This window comes from Pezoporus flaviventris, unplaced genomic scaffold (genome assembly GCF_033815535.1).
Source record: "Pezoporus flaviventris isolate CSIRO_AGI_PZ_B2104156 unplaced genomic scaffold, CSIRO_AGI_Pfla_v1 ptg000001l, whole genome shotgun sequence".
NCBI classification, from domain to species: Eukaryota; Metazoa; Chordata; class Aves; order Psittaciformes; family Psittacidae; genus Pezoporus; species Pezoporus flaviventris.
This window is the reverse complement of record NW_026892549.1, coordinates 40,332,318-40,346,053: the sequence shown is the minus strand read 5'-3', so window position 1 is coordinate 40,346,053 and position 13,736 is coordinate 40,332,318. Positions and strand designations below refer to the sequence as shown.

Genomic DNA, 13,736 nt, shown 5'->3' with positions numbered 1-13,736 from the left:
TTAACTGGCATATCTTCTTACCCATTTATATGGCTGCAAGTACATGACTTTTTTTGAGGAACTGCATCTCAAATAGATTTAGCTGTTTAATAAATCAGCCCTTGATCCCCTGCAGTGGTGACCTCTGATCCCTTCTCAAAGCAAAGATTTCCTGTAATAGTGTGCCATACTTGCAGCAATACTTACCAAGTGTCTGTAGGTGATAAAACTATTTTGGTAAGAGGGGAACAAACAAGCCCTCTCCCTTCCATCCCTGTGGGGCAGCTGGTGATTATCACTACCTGTGGCAGTGGCCATGCCTGGACCCTCACTGAACTCCACTGTGTTGGATGGAGATGGGAGGCAGGTACCCAGCAGCACCTATGTCCCCACTTCCCAGCCCATGCCGAGCGCAGCCAAGAGGGGTAGTTCATAGCCGACATCCTCACCTGAAAATACATTTGCCACCTCACCTCTTCCTCCTCTGCTCCCCCAGCCCTGAGCAAGGCAGGTGTAGAAAGCTCCCAACGCCACATGCAAGAGCTTTGTACCCACCCCGTCCCTGGGAATGAGGCAGAGCAACGAGGGAGGCAGGGAGGGAACAGGCCCTGTACGTACATGGCAGCAAGCTGTGGGCCCCCTTCTTTCTTCTCCTCTGGCAGCGGTGCCCCAGGCAGCAGCAGCTCACCTGCCGGCGAGCCCTGCGCCATCCCGCGGCCGTGGCTCTCCGTCCCCAGATGCCAGGAGCCTCCCGCTGCGACGAGGAAGGAGAAGCAACTGAGGAGGGAAGAGGAACAAAAGGACGAGATCAGAACAGGGAATAAAAGAAGGAAATGTAGTGAATAGTAAAAACAAAGGGAGGAATTTTCCCGGGGTGCGTGTGGGGGGAATGCCGCTTATAAAAGCTTTTTTTTTTCTCTACGATTTCTGCAGAAATCCTGACAATGCACATGCTCGTTTTCCCTTTCTCATCCCACACAAACCTGTTGTTATTTTACTTTCATTATTTCACTTTGTTGTATCAGAAATGCTGAATCATAAAAAAGGGGGTAGTCAAAATGGCATTCATCTTCCGGGAATGAGCCACGCATTGTTTTAAAGATCCCTGCGCTACTGCTGTTATCATCATCATCATCATCATCATGCATCTTGGCAGGTTGAAAGGTGTCGCAGAACAGGAAGGATTCAGCAGCAATTTAACATCCCACAGCAGTGCTCTAAAAGCATCAAATAACATTTTGAGTTTTAAGTCAGTACCAGTGTAAATAAATGGATGCATTCCCACGTGTCTGTTGTTTTTAAACTTGTGATGATACTAAAATATTTGCCTAACAGCTTTGAGCTGCAACAGAATTTCAGCCCATGTATACACATGCATGTGATATTGAATTAAACCATTTGTCATTCTTCTCCATAAATGACACAATTTGGCTCTCAGCAAACCATCTGAAATAGAAATTATGATGATGATACCACCGCTCCGTTTTATTTTATGGTAGTGTATTGATTGTCAAATAGACAATACATGTATTTTTGTAATGGCCTAGAAGAAGATATTCTGCCTTTTTATTTTACAGTCCTCATGCTATTACTCACTTTCATTTCAATAAAGGATAGCATTTTTCAGAGATGCTACCATAAACTGCTTCATTTAATAAGTTGCGACACAGAATAATAATGTTGCACCAGAGAGCAGCACTCTGTAATTTGGGAGAAATAACATTTTTCTTTTAAAATATTTCTGTCTCTTTATTTTGAAATCGAAATTATCTCTCTGCTGGTTTCTAAGTGAAGAAGAACCTGACAGAATTATTATTACCCTTGCAAGCCTCAGAACTTGGGTGTGACGTGAAGAAGCTAATTAGAAAGGGGAACAAATTAGATTAATTTCCACGGATATCAAAGTGTTACAAAAGTCTTGTTCTCAACAATGACTCCAGAACAGAACAATTTCAGTTATGCCTAAGCAGGTTCCTTATTCTGCCTAGCAAGGACTGACACCAGTGCCTGGTGACAGGGTTTTTATTATGCCTTTGACAGTTTGATAGGAAGTCGGTGTCCGCTCGTGGGTTTGCAGTCGCTTCAAACCTGGATTATAAAGGTTACCACAAACACATGGATGAGATGCCACCTCCCGAAAGCCCCACCCGCTACATCCCACACCCCAACGTGGAGATTGCTTTTGTAATAGCTGCAGACAACGCGTTCCATGTGCTATTAGAGCTGCAATTCAGATACTCGGTCACTGGGGAAGGAGTCCCTCAAGCTGTGGAAGACAAGGTCAGTCAAAACATAGAGCAGGCTGCAAATTTGACACAAGATGGTGTGATGTCTCTGGTTTTATGGGCTTTTTACTCCTGCGACCACCAATTTAAATAGAATTAGATATTTTGATGCCTATTTTGTACAGGGATTCAACCTGAAATTTGTAATGAAGGATCTCTAGAATACGTGAGACACAAATATATGCATTATTTTGCACCACACAGAAAAAAGATCTTGCTGAAGTGTTACGATATATTAATAGGGTTCGGGCATTTAGGGTTCTTTGTCAGGTTGCAAAATGCCATTATTTGCAAACTACGAGGCAGAATTTGCTTTTCTTCCTAACAGCACGGACCTGCACAGGTCTTCCACTCCTTCTCCATTTCACAGGAGAAATCCTCCATATCCTTCATACTCCAACACAGAGGCAGTGAAACTGCTTTAATTTCATCAAGTTAGAATACACAAGGTTTATAAATTCCTTTACAGTGGCATACCAGGCACTAGCCCTGTGACAATGTGGTATTTCTTGAAGGTGAAGGCACAGCTAGGTGCCATACAGAAAAAAAATCTTTCAAGCTAAAGATCATTTTTTTATCCAAACACCAGAAGAATGCTTCTTGCATAAATAGATTTGTTTTCCAGAATATAAGAGACTGGATCTGTTGTTATGTAAGGTAAAGCGTTCCCTTCAAGAACTTAATTCAGGTCTGAAGATACGTGTCCTTTGCTTTACTAATCTCAGGGGATACATGGGTTTAAACACAGCACCAGTGAAAATGCCAGTAATAGGCAGTTGTGAGTGATACCTGGGGGGCTTTTTTTCCGATTTCATTGATTAAAAGATTGTGCTCTCATGAGCTGCCTGTTCCAAACATGTAACTCATCTCCCTATACCAAATGATTCGTTTTAATTTGTGGGAATAAAAATGATCACAAAACTGCTCAGGAGATGAAAATCCTCTCTCTCTCACTCTCTCTACTAAGAAGCAAAATGCATGGCTTCTGATCATGGTTTGACTCCCATTTCAGTGCAGATCCAGAGGTCAGAGAGGGACACTCTTCTTTTTTTGCCATTGCAGAAATTTGGCTCCTCTGTTATAGCTGCTAACAGATCTGGTTGCTAGTTATGGTGTGCGTTCAGTGTGTTTTAGGCAATCCATAGGAGAGAAGGGAGGCCATCGTTTGATACCTCTGAGACCCTCTGATGCTGAAAACAAACTCTACTCATGGATCCCCGCTGGATAAGGCACATGGTTCAGACCGTGTTAAATGATCAACATGTTCAAAGGCATCGGTGTGAGGTATTTAACCATCATTAGGAGACGGCCATTAACTGTGAGTAAAGGTGCAGTGACAGTAACACCCAAGTCCTGATCTCACTGCGTGTCCAGTAAGTGCAGTGAAGCTAGGTAAAAAGGACCTACCTCATCGCACATCTTTGGCCTTTTTTTGGCAATAATATGCCTCTCAATGCTGACAAAGTGCTGAATAGCAACATGTAATGTTTTTGACCATGCAGGGCCAGATTTTCATAATATCTAGCAATCTCAAACAGCACCATACCTGCTGCACTAACATTTAATATATGCTCAAATCACAGAATTGGGCAACCTAGTAGCTTCTTATGCATTGCCAGCAATTTACACAGGCAATCGTGGCCTAGGCGTGCACAGCTGTAGTTAATGCATACGTTCCAAGAGTAGGCACTGAAAATCTAATTCACAGGGCTAGATTTTTAAAGGGACCTCCTTTTTCACCACCTAGAATTACCTTCCTTTCGATCTTTAATTCAGAGTAACAAAACATGGGCACTCAAATAGCCATTAGCGCAAGCAAGCCGGCAGAATGGTAGCTTGATTGCATGTACAATTTTCTGTAGGATATCTGAAAGAAGTTAGTAATTTGGCCCTTTATCATTTTCTCCCCGTACATATGTGTAGGTGGATGCTTCTGTGCGTATGTACGTATGAATCGCTGTATCATGTAATTACTCAATGCAATTAGAGGGAATTTAAAAAGTACCAAAAACCCAAAACCTGCACTCTTGTTTTTCTGACCATTTCCCCTTTTTAAAAAATAAATGACTCACCCCCGTTGCAAGAGCCAAGCTATTCTTTACACTTGAGGATTTAGCTACCTTATGTGTTTTTACTGGGGAAAAAAAAGCCCTCTATCATTTATCATGTCATCTTATCACAGTCTCTTTGTGAGACACAAATAGCACACTAATGTTTTCTTTTGTTAGGGTGAGTTGGCAATCTCCTCAGAGATGGAGCAACTACAGACAGCTCTTTTTTTTGATAATCTTCCTGACACTTGGATGAGACTGGCTTATCCATCAACATACAGTTGCTCTGTGGTAAGTCGCATGCCAACAGTCAGTCAGGATGGATGGCACTTCTTGTCCATCATAAACAATAAAGTAGAAACTAAAGAATTTTTCCTGGCAAATATCTTTCCTTCTTGTGTAACTCAGAATGGCTTTTTATCATGAATTGATATTACTACTGTTATGAAAAGCAGGAAAAGCCTTGCATTTACCTTGCCAATTACTGCAGACTTTGAAAGATTTCTCTCAAATTTGCATTCCCACTTCTTCCTTGCTTGCTTGCTTTTTTCTCCCTCTGTGTGTGCTGATCAGATAGGTTTGGCAAGTGTGGTAGCACGTAGTATCTCCTACTCCGAAGACTAAGCTTGGTTTCCTTGTGTGTTTGGGGATCAGAACTTGTCACAATGGAAGGGAGCTGCTCTGAGCTCAAGGGGGAAATGGTCCCAAGGGGCACCAATTCGTAAAGCAGCTTGCATTAAGAACTCGGAACTTTTTGTTTCAGAGCAAGTAGTGGGGCCCTCATGTTTCTGTTCACCTTAACTGAACTCATTCTAAGATGTGACCATATACCTACTCTCCATGGCTGCCTTGTCATACCAAAAGTGAAACCAAGAACAAAAAGTGAAAACCCACCCAATGCCAGCAAATTATTTATTTGCTGACAGGCATTCAGCTCTCCTCAGGAGCCTCATGAGTAAGGCAAAGTTGATGGACTGGAGAGCTGACAGAAGGACAGGAAAGCTCTGCCAAGCACAAAGACAGGTAGCGCTAGAAAGCAAAGCAAGCCCACGCTTCTGAAATAAGTTCAGACTTCTGAGAGATCAAGAGAGGAAGAAGAAATCTTGTTCAGCAGAAGAGACATTGAGAGAAGCACCAGAGGTAGATTGTGGTGAAGATCAATCAGAGCCTTAAGGAATTAAATGCTCTTTTAGCTTCCCTTGATGGAAAACTAAAGTACCATAGAGATAACTGTGATGTCTGTGATAAATATATGTCCTGAAGACCAAAAGCGTTGCCTAGGGGATATAATGCTAAATTACAAGCTGTTTTCCTGAGGAACAACACAGCTGCTTTCTTTAAAAAAACATATGGAGGAGTCAAGCTGGACCTTATATTCATGTTTGGAGAAAAGAGGGTAAAAGTACCCACTGATTATATAAAAGATGCCTTGCAGAACTAGTAGGATTTGAGGTGACAGATTATCTTTTGCCACGGGGTGCAAAATGCAGTGAGTCACTAGGGAGAAAAAACATTGCCAAAAGATGCTGCGTGGTGCAGCTGGGCTCCAAAACAGCCTCCCTGCTGGAACAGAGCGTGTGTGGAGAGGTACTGGGAGAATGTGAACAGGAGGTCTCTTATGGACACCAGAGAGGTTACACATGGACATGACAAGTGGAGGGGCCAGTTCTGCTTGGCCATCAGTCCCCTGCATCTGGGGAGGTGAAAAAACAGCAAAGGACAGAGGATGAAAACAAAACCTGAATCACTGTCACATCTAAAAAACTCCTCGTAATTGCCAGTAACCAGAGCCATGAGCTTCCTGTGGGAGAGGACATCTTCTCTATAGAACCCTGTTAACACACACACTGAGAAGCAGAAGGCCTCAGTCATCCTGATAGTTTTATCCTCTCTGTTTTTAAAAGACCTATGTCTCTTATGTACCTCCCTATGCCAGTGTCTGAGACATCAGATTTCTTAGCAAATGCCATTGCAAAGTAAGGCAAGAAGGGGTGAGGAGGTGAAGGGAAAAGTCTGAATGCACACATAGTTTAAGCATCATGGGCTCAGCAAATGTGTCAGAAAGAGCAAACACGAGCAATTACATGAAGGAGATGGTGTCAGATCACTTAATAATCTCACATCTTCAGTTTATCTTCAGGATCCTTTTTTACATCTCTGAAATGAACATGAATTCTGTTAATACCTTCTTCTATAAACTGTCCCTACACGTCACCTAGTGTTTCACTTGTCTGTGCAGGAGTCACCTCTTGCCCCTGAACCAGCAGTCTCCTGTCTCTGGGTTAGAGACAGTCAACTACCCCCTGAAGATGTGTCTAGCATTTCTTAATGGCACCTTGTTGGGAAGACAGAAGCAACACCGAATAGCACCAAAAAAATAGGACCTCAGCTAGAAAGGTGGGGATGTGATGCCAGCGATGTTAAATGGGTAAAAGGAAAAAAACAAGCCGGTGCTTTGTTTTTCAGGGTGCAGAAATTCAGAGAAAAATCCAACCAACAGGGAAAAAGTGTGGATGGAAGAGAAAGATTGGAAGCTGGCGCCACGGCATCTAGATTCCTGGAAATCTGCAAAAGACAAATAGTGGGACATCTTAACAAATATGTTTGGGTTCTGGGCTTTGACAGCATTGGCAGGCAACTGCTGGAACAGGCTGAGGTGACGGCAGCAGTGCAGGAGGATATGGAAGGAGACATTACATGCAGAAGGAAGGGGCTTGTAAGGAGCAGAGGGTAGCGGGGAGGGCAGGGAGTCATGAAATGTAGAAGCTGCCACAAGAGGGGATGTTCATTCTCCCTTTGGAAGATATTCATAATGCACAGAAACAGGCTTAGAAACTATTCCATGAAGGCTCAGGGTTATGGCACTGACTCCCTTGCAGGCTAGAAAAATACATGCTTGAAAGGAAAAGGCCTTCAGGGTAGGAGGGTTTGTTATTTGGGGGTTTTAACTGACAGAATCCACTGCTGACTTGTAAGGTGGGGAGGTATTAACTCCTGAGAAGGAGGAACAAAAGGCAGGGATTGCAATCCTGTGAAAAAAAGCAAGAAGCTTTGCAAGTGGAGGTGGGCTGGTCCAGAAGGGGGGTAAAGATATTCATCGAGTGCTCTGAGATGAAACATGCTGTGTGTTCGCAAAGGTGCCTGTCAGTCAAGTGGGGGAGCAACATTATGACAACCTCTCTTCCAGGAGCAGCAAAAAACAAGATTTTTTTCCCTGCAAAGCCAGCCCAGAAATTACTGAAATGGTTGTTTTAACAACCAAAGCTCGCTAGGAGAGAACAAAAGAACTCCAGATGCATGTACATACACATCCATCCATCCATCTATCAATGCTCTACTATGGCCTCTGATGAGCTAACTTCCACTTAAAGAACATCTCTTACATTGGTGAGAAAACAGGCAGTGAATTCTTTTGCTGCTGTAAAACCTGAAATTATCTTGTTTTCAGGGAGGAGTGTGAAAAAGGTGCAACTTGCATGGAGATTTCTGAGAACAGTTAAGCCTAATGCACAGCGAATAGCAGAGAAGAGGTAGACTTCTTGTGAAGGAGCTGCTCTCGTTTCCTGAATACTGACGTGCTGTCTTCACTAGCTACCTCTCAAAGCATGGCTGCTGCCGTGGCTCCTTGAGACAGAAGGGCTCAGGTTCCAGAAGGGTTGTTCTGAAAGCCCAGAAACACACAGTATTGTGGCACTTGCTGCTATTCACTTGTCAGTACTTAATTAACAAATGTAGAGCTTTGCTGAAATCAGAAAGATACTTTGGTATGGAAAAAAAAAAAAAACAAAAAACCTTAATCTGAGGAAGTTGCTTGTTAAACAGAGAGGAATTTGTTGTTCAGCTGCACTCAAAACACAAGAAAAGGGAAAAAAACATTAATGTGTGCCAGGGCAAAAGTACCACTGTCTTGGCAAGAAAAAGAAACATTTGCAAGCTTCAGAGCTGGTATGGGAACAATGGGGAAGAAAATTAACTAGAAAAACTGCTCAATGGGCTGCTGAGAAGAATCCTCCTCCCTTCACAGAATGATTTTTTGTGTTTTCTTGTACCCAGATAAGATGGACTGATGGTACAACAAATAATACCTGACACACAAGTTGTTCAGAATGCACAGAAATCAGAATGGGCTGAACTCATTGAATTCAAAGGCAATCAAAAAAGTAAAACTAGGATCAACTACCACCATTCCCTTCTGCCAGAAGGTGTTAGGTATTGAAAACTGTATCAGCTTTTTCACACAGTTGCAGTATAGGCTGATACATAGTAGAAAACAAAACAAAACACTAAACCCAAAACCAAACCAAGCCCTGAACACCAGGTTGAAGATCAAGGTGACAAGAAACCTTAAGTGTGGCTGTCGCACATCTGGAGTAATAGGGTTTCCAGTGTTTGCTTTGGCCATTTCCCCTGTGGCGGTGATCTTTAGTAAATTATCCCTAATCCTTCATCAGTTTGCTCTTCTTTGGTTTTAGCCTGAGTTCCTAGTAGGCAACTCCTCAAGATGCCTTTAATGTTTTGGAGCTTTCTTCACATAAGCAGATGAAGATCAGGGTTCCTCATTGTTGTGGTATTCATTTGTATTTCCTTTAATCCTTCTGCACAAAACAAATATCTAAATATTGCTTGTGTCAAGGTAAATATTTTAAAACACAATACTTAACGTGAGGCTGGTGGGAGGGGTGGGCTGCAATTGTTTGCAGTCCAGGAGCTTCACGTTACTGGATCCTTCCTAACGTGGTAGGTGCCAGGTTGGAGTGTGTGCGTTCACACACAGCATCCTAGGTACACCGTGCATCTAGGTCCTTCCCAGCACTAGTGATTCCTGACCTTCTACTCCCGGTTTGCTTCTAAACACTTAAACCAAGAGCACCCTGTTCAAATCCTCAGTGTTTCAGCTTTTGCTAAGCAGCATGTTCTATTAGAGAACACTTTCACTGCAGGTTAAAATTCTCAGATGCAAATCATACAATGCACTGAGGAGTATTGGCTGAGGGGGAAAAAAATAGCCTGTCATACATAACAGGACTATCGATAATGTACAGTACATAACACTCCAGCAAAAAAATGACTAATATCAAAGCTAAACAGGAATGATTCATATGGTTGAGACAAGTAGAATAAAACGTGTATTTTAACTAAATCAGTTTTTAGGAATACCAGGCACAGGTTAATCCTTTATAAATATGTTCACAGAGTACATTAGACACCAGCCCGCCTACACAAAATGAATGCAGCACACACTCTGATGTATTACAGAGGCAGGATAAATGAGGGAACTCTTCTGTGTTTGATCTGGTTCTGCTCTGTAATTCAGAGATACTGGAGATGGGTGGTGAGTTTCTCATTGATCCCAAAAGAACCAATACTGTTGAATCCTGTGAAATGTAAGCTTTGTAGAGGATTGGAGGCTATGCACGAAGGACATTGTAGCTTTAGGGGCATATTCTCTTCTCGGGAATGTGTTGTAACTGGCATTCACAAGTCATACACATCCTGGGGAAACTAGACCCTGTAGCTTAACAATAGTGAAAACGCATACCTAGCTCCACAGGCAATTATATCACTCTCATTGCTACATCTGCATTCAGTTATCAAAGGATAGATTTCCAGCAGATAATAAACGAAGCTGGAAACGAATGTTGGGAATTTGAAACAATGCTAAATTTGACACACATCAGCATTTAAAAATGCAGTAAAGTGCAGTCAGTGTATCAATGCAATTCTAAGGTATTTTAGAGAGGAAACACAGAGCTAGCACATAGATGTGGGAATAATCAGTTCCAAGGTTTCCCCCCATCCACATTCTTTCCAGCTTTTTAAACCACTTATACCAGTCCTTTGCATATGGTGGAGGTGTTAATGCACAGTTACTGCACAACGGGGTTGTGAATTTTAGTTAATGAAAGCTTTTAAAGGCACAATGAAATCCTCAGATGAAAGGCAACAAAGAAGTGCTAAGTGTTATTATAGCCTAGCCTAAGTTTTACTGAGAGCATTCTTATACACGATGGACACAGCATAAATACGTATTATGGGTGATAACCTCCCTGTAAAGACTAATTCCCACTCCTGAGGCTGCCAGAGGCAAGAGGAGGCGGTATTATGAGACTTAATAAAGTCTCATAATGTTTTCATCCTATTCCTATCCCCAGGAGCTAGAAGAGGACCCCTGTGTACATTATGAATCCTTACTGAATAGCATGGCCATCCTGGCATATTGCGTGCACAATTAGATCACAAGGATGGCAGACCAAGATGGTTCAGTGAACACTTAAAGGCAGAGGTAAATATAGGAAGTACAGCAAATGCTATAGTTCCAGTCACAGCAGTGTGGCACAGAGTAAGTTTACAGTGTGTGTTTGTATGCTATCTGTGGAAGAGGTAAGCAAAGGGAAAAAAATCTGCTTGCATTTTCCTTGAGAATTTTTGCTAAAATCCAAGTAATTGTTTGTGCATGATAACAGAAAGGAACAATTAAGATGGTCTGAATTTTGCAAAGGTGAGAAAGGGATAGCTGTCAATGGGATGTGGATGAAAGCTCCAGTAACCCATTTGGAAAAGATCTAGCACCAGAATAAATGTACAACAGCTTACCAGGCTGAGAGAAGATGGGATCTGCTGGTCTGAATGGTGGTTTGATCTGTTACGATGGGAGTGAAGTCTTCAATATGAAAAATATTATTCTGCTTCCTGGGTCTGCAAGAGCTAACATTGTTCTAAAGGCTGCATCCCTCTGATCAGCTGCCCTGGTTGACTGATCACAGTCTAAGTGATCTGTAGCCTCTTTCTTTTTCTGCCTCTGTTCAAAGAAAAGATTGCAGCTTCATGTCAGTTATTATTTGCATGTTTTTCCTAACAGTTTACTCTCTGCAGCTTCTGGTTCAACATTTACATGTTCCGAAATTCAGGAAAACACTAAAAAGGATTTGTAGATCAGTACCTAATGTTTTCAAAGTAATAGCAGGCACCTCACGCATACATCTCATGTTCCACCCTTTTGGTAAATGTATTCTAACACTCTTAACTTACCTGCTTTAAAAGGGCTGGCATGTTGAACCAGATGGCCTTTTTCTGCTGCTACAGCTTTTCATGTTATATTCTGCTGCTCCAATTTCTGTATTTTCCCTGCATTTTACAAGACAAAATGCAGAAGTTTAAAGGCTCATAATGTTTATGTGACAAAAATCTTACTGCTAAGTACAGTATTACTGACGGATTAGTTTAATGCAATAGCATAATGTCATTTAATTATAGTAATAGTGCACAGCAACAATCTTACTACTTATGTCAGATTGTGAGACATTATTTTTTAAAAAGCTTCATCATTATTATTTAGTTTTTGGGTTTAGTTCCACAGTTTCCCCCCCCACACACACACACACATATTGAATTTTTTCCATAGGTGTAGAATAAGAAACATTAGGTAAATTGCTCCCATTTGCCACTGTCAGATTCCGTAAGAATTCACAATACTAACTAAAAACCTATTTTGCACCACGAGACAATAGTCAGCCAGCCCATAGGGAAAGATTGTAGCCTTCTGTGCCTAAAAGTCCTCAGACCTGCATGCTGCAGGACTTCAAAAATAAGCCTGAGCCGAAAAAGAAGGATCACTCCACCAAGTCTGCCTTTTGTATTTACCTGAGAGCTTTTAATGTAGATTGATCTAAATTCCTGTGCCAGCCATGAACTCTATATTCACATAAACTGTTGTAGTTCAGGGCTTCAGCTTTTCAGCCCACAGTTTCCACTGATTTCAGCTGTGGCTGACAGCAGTTCTGAAAATACAATCCACAATAACTCGGTTTTTAAAGTGTTTTCTATCTGAAGACCACAGAATTTTCCACCAGTGTTTGTTTAGCCTCACAACAGTCCCAGGAAGACAGAAAAAGGCATCTTCAGCCAGCACAGCTGTATGCAAAGTGAACATCTGTCCATTGCCAAATTCAGTTTAGCTAATAATGAAAAACACCACACTTTATTTTCTCTTCCAGACAGGACCAGACTGCAAGGGAAAGCCTGGAGAGGATTTCCGTGCTGTAAAAAGGGAAATGGGGAGAGACTGAATTTCCTACTGTCACTGAGGAAACGCATGGCAGTGCTAGAAAAAGAACTCAGCACTCGAGCAGCCAAGATACCATCTTCACAGCCCCAAACGGGTAGTTTTTCTCTGCAGCGTGACTGCATTAGCTCTGTCACAGTGACATAACAGTAGAGAAAGATTCTGTGGCAGTGAAGTTAGATAAGGTTAATTTCTTGTTAGTAGAGAGATGTTGTCTTTTTGTAATCGCATCGTGCAAAAGATCTTCTTGCCTTATTTCAGTAACAAGAAGCTAGGCAATATGAATTAGCTAAATCCTCTCAAACCTTGGCTTTTTACAAGGGGTAATGAAGATGTGCCTTCTTTTTTGAACCTACAGCAACTGCAAAATAGTCCTTCTGCATGCTGACCTGTTGCATACAGCTAGCACACATGCATTTAGCATCTTGCCCAAGGTTCTGTAAGACCCTATTGTATATATTTTTCAGTATACACACTTACTTAGGTGTGAGGCTAAAGTCACAAAGGTCTTAGGCTCAGTACTGCAATGCTTGATTCCTGGGGGCTCTTTCAGCTGAAGAAACCCATAGCTCCACAAAAGCCACCATCTCTGCGCAGAAGTAGGTTGTGTGCAAGGAATCTACATTTCTGCTTCTTTCAAGGGGTTTGGAAGATGAGTCAAGGGTGGACAGATGTATTTTTCTCAGCTTTAACTTCACAATGTAAACGAATGTGTGGACGTACCCATGCCCAGTGGTCCCTTTTAGTGCAACGTACCAGGACAAGGAGGAGATAAACAGTGCTAAACTTCACTCGTTCTCAAGCCTCAACAGTGTATTTAAGAGCAGTTCTGTGCTGTGAGACATTAAAACTTATGGCCTTTTTGGGTAGATGTTTGAATCCAGGAACAATATTTTGCAGCAAATATTTGCTAAAAGCTAGCCTATTCACTGCTTTACAATACCTGTCAAATCTACAGCACCTTTGCAAGCTATGGAAAGAAACATAATTATATGTCAATTCACTTGTGTATTAATTTTAGCATGCAGCAGAAGCTCTTTCTCTAGCCAGCCTTTGCTACTGCAGCAACACCCAGTACTCAGCAGAAACATGGACTTTTGATAGAAACGGCATGATTTTTGTACCTTTATGCCTTGTTATTATTCATTCTGTGTATCATTGGCTACCAAAAGCCTCTGAATTCACTATAGCTTCATCTCAGAAGAAGAAAGAAATCTGGGTCAAACTCCCTGCATCAAAGCAAGCTGGTAGGAGATTTCAACCTTTGTCTTAGCTCCACATCTTAGGTAGCTATTCTGAAGATTTAAGGGCACCAAGAAAACATTGTCGTATTTGCTGTATTTTGCATGAGACATTATA

General features: G+C 41.9%; 1 long non-coding RNA gene across 1 annotated transcript; it reads right to left on the bottom strand.

Annotated features, from left to right (window-relative positions):
• Nucleotides 1–148: 148 nt before the first annotated feature.
• LOC133266161 (uncharacterized) lies at nt 149–12,108 on the bottom strand. The gene is made up of 4 exons (XR_009742274.1): nt 11,957–12,108; nt 11,345–11,440; nt 10,910–11,114; nt 149–756 (listed from the first exon to the last, which is right to left on the bottom strand). It is a non-coding gene; the product is annotated as an uncharacterized LOC133266161 (long non-coding RNA).
• Nucleotides 12,109–13,736: the final 1,628 nt, after the last annotated feature.